Source organism: Pteropus alecto, unplaced genomic scaffold, assembly GCF_000325575.1.
Source record: "Pteropus alecto unplaced genomic scaffold, ASM32557v1 scaffold30, whole genome shotgun sequence".
In the NCBI taxonomy this organism is placed as follows: Eukaryota; Metazoa; Chordata; class Mammalia; order Chiroptera; family Pteropodidae; genus Pteropus; species Pteropus alecto.
In genome coordinates, this window is record NW_006429782.1 from 3,726,363 (window position 1) to 3,729,790 (window position 3,428).

Consider the following 3,428-nt stretch of genomic DNA (forward strand, 5'->3'; position numbering starts at 1 on the left):
CTGGAACAGGCACATCCACAGACAGGAAGTGGGTGAGCGGTCGGCAGGGGCTGGGGAGGGGGTGGGGGGTGACGGCTGACGAGGATGGGGCTTCTGCCTTGGGTAATGACAATGTCCTGGAACGAGACAGAGGGGGGAGGCTGCACAGCATTGGGAATGTACGAACGATGCCACTGATCCGTTCACTTCAAAATGATGAATTTTGTGTTCTGTGAATTTCACCTTAAATAAATAAATAAGAAAGAAGATTAAGGATTCACATTCACATGCTCTAAGGCCGAGCTATCCAATATGGTGGCTACTAGCTGTGTAGCCATGCAGCCATTTAAATTTCATTCGATTTAAATAAACTGTAAAATTCACTTCCTCGGGCTGACTGGCCACATTTCCAGCGCTCAGGGCCACGTGGGGCTGGTGGCGGGGGTTCTGCTGGGCGGCGCAGGGCCGAGGGGCAGGACCCGAGCCAGCCACCATTCCTCTTTCTGGCAAGACCAGGTTGGGAAGCCTGGGGCGCTCATTGCTCGGGGATCACAGTACCAAGGAAAGGGGGTTCCCCTGGACAGGCAGCGGGAAGGCTCAGCTTGGGGAGCAGATGGTGTGCCTGGGGGGCAAGAGGGAGCGGGCAGGGGGTGGGGACGTTGCCATCGAGGCTCGTGGGGGGGGTCCGGATGCATCGCTAGCAGGAACCTGAAAGGGACATGGTGGCCATGGCTAGGACCAATTTCACTCACCCCCAACCCCGTTCTAGTGACAACCAATTTGTTCTTTGTACCTATGAGCACTTTTTTTTTTAAGATTCCATATATGAGAGATCATACAACATCTGCCTTTCTCTGCCTCACTTAGCACAATGCCCTCGAGGTCCATTCATGTTGTTGCAAATGGCAGGCTTTCGTTCTTTTTCAAGGCCGAGTAATAGTCCTTTGCACATATGTATCAGCTTTTCCTTATCCATTCGTTTATCGACGGACACCGAGACCGGCTTGTTTCCATATCTCGGCTATTGTGAATAATGCTGCAGTGAACATGGGGGTGCAGATAGCTTTTCAAGTCGGTGTTTTCATTTTGAGAGAGACTTAATTTGAAAATTTTCTATCCACGAATTTGAAAGAATATAGCCATTCTAATGCTAGATTTAATTTCGAACCAAATGCTAAGAATTCTCACTTATCTTTCGCCTTCTCCATAAAGTCGTCCTCTGTTAGAGGGCCATTCCCAGGGTAGAAGAAATCTTCCCTTAAAAGGTGAGTCTAGACTACGCTGGATTCAGGCAGTGCTTTTTTTTAGGGTTGGGATCTCTAACTGCTTGGTGGGGGTTTTAGACACACAGCGAAAAGCAGATGTGATGGGGAGACCTTTGGGGCAGAGAAGGTGGCTCAGGAATGAAGAGGGCACGGCCGCCCTGGCGCATGGTCTTCGCGGGCTGCTCCGTTACCTGTGGGGACGCGGGCACTGGCGGGGCCGCGGGCACTGGCGAGGCCACGGGCGCCTGCCGGACACCGAGCCACGGAAGTTGGCCGGTCCGGTCCACCCTCTGGTCTCTGCATGCTCAGCCCTGAAGAGAGGCGGAGACAGGGCGAGCTGTGGGGGCTGCAGGTGACAGGGAGTTCCCTAAGGCCTCAAGGTTCAGAGGCAGGACCTGCTAGCTTGGGTAAGGAAGAGGTGACCAGTTTGCACAACTGTTCCAGGACAAGGGTGGGGGACAGAGGCTGCTCCTCCAGATATAACGCGAACAGCAGCTCTGCAGGAGTGCCTCAACGCGGACGAGCAGTGACTCCCCATTCCAGGCTGTTGAGACGGAACTATTTCCAAGGGCTCAGAGGACTGTTCCCTCGTTCACCCAGCCAGTCAGAAGCTCACCATGGATGCTCGCTGTTTAGGGAGTCGGCGCACGTTCTAGGCCAGGGTCTGCCCCTTGGCACTGACGTTCGGTCTGGGTCATTTCCTGGGCACTGTGGGGTGTGGAACAGCATCCCCGGCCCCCACCACACGATGCCAGGAGCACCCCCTCCCCAAGTCACGACAACCCAAAATGTCTTCAGACATGCCTAATGTCCCCTGGGGGGCAAAACTGCATCCCAGTTGAGACCCAATAGACCGGGGAGAAATAAAGTGGCACACAAGGAGAATAAAGAGCCATTTTCTCCTGGGCTGGATAAAAGTCCTCAGGGATTTTAGCCGCAAGTCAAACTGCCTCGTGCCTAGACGCATTCACCATGAAAAAGCATAAAAGTGTGTTTCTTTGTGACCAGATACAGAGATCTTTCACACAGGTAATTTAAAATTCTCTATAAAAAGATTCATTTAATATCAGAACAAAGTGGAGGACGGTACAAGACCCTTCTATGAAAATGAAGAAAATCAAACTCTTCACTTTTAAATAAACTACCCGCTACCTTAAGAATTTGAAAGGCAAAGAAATACGCAGACTGTGGAGAGAGGAGGTGGCCTTGTGGTCAGGCCCCTGTCTCTGTCCCTGTCCCGTCCTGGCCCTGGCTCCGAGCACGTCACCCCCACCACTGGAGTCTCCCAGCTGCGGCCTCGCCAGGAGGCCTGAATGGCACAGCACACACACCGTAGTAGGCAGGACACAGAGCTGGAACTCTCACATATGTTTCTCTAGCACCCCGAAAGTTTCCACCCACAAAAATGAATGAAAACATTTTTTTAAAAAAAAGCTTTTTTTTTTTTTAATGCAAAAAACCCCTGAAAATATTAAAATAACCTGCCTAAGGGAAGCAGAAAGCTTTGTGTGTGTTTGGACCTGAGTGTGTTTGTTCAATCCCAGCTTGCTGACCGTGACATTTCATGACTGTCCCCCGTCTCCTACCAAATGCCTCTGATTCCACGAGAGAGTTGAGAGAGAGCCTCTGCATGGATTTGGGGTCTCGGTCTGGCATTTTCGTTTCCCGTGAGCCTGACTCAGTCCTCACCACTAGATGTCCCCAGTGCCCCACGGTGACTGGCACCTCCTACTCCCTCTGCCTTTCGGAGGACACTGTGAATTTCCAACCCTGTTTCCTGGGTCTCCAGCTGTCTCTGCCTTACTGACAGACACACCTTTGGAATTTTCCGTTGGCAGTTGCTTAATCGAGGTCTCTCCTTTACCGTTTTCCCCAGCGTCTGAATCAGCATTTGCACACTATACACTGCTTTGTTCCCATCTGAACCCAAGAAGTAGGTAACCGCAGTGACCCTTGGAGGAGAGAGGACTCGGAGCGTTCGTGAAAAGAATCCACGAGCGCTAAAGTCAGGAAGCTGATGTCACCGAGGCCAGATCGCGTTCCACCGGCGGAGATAATCTTGCTCCAAAGTCCAAGCCTCACTGAAGCAAGGAGCGGGCTGCGCGCGCCGGGCGGATGGGGAGCCCGCGCCCGCTGACGGTGGCCGGGCCGCGCCTCGGCGCCGCGAGGGGTTTGCACGGCACG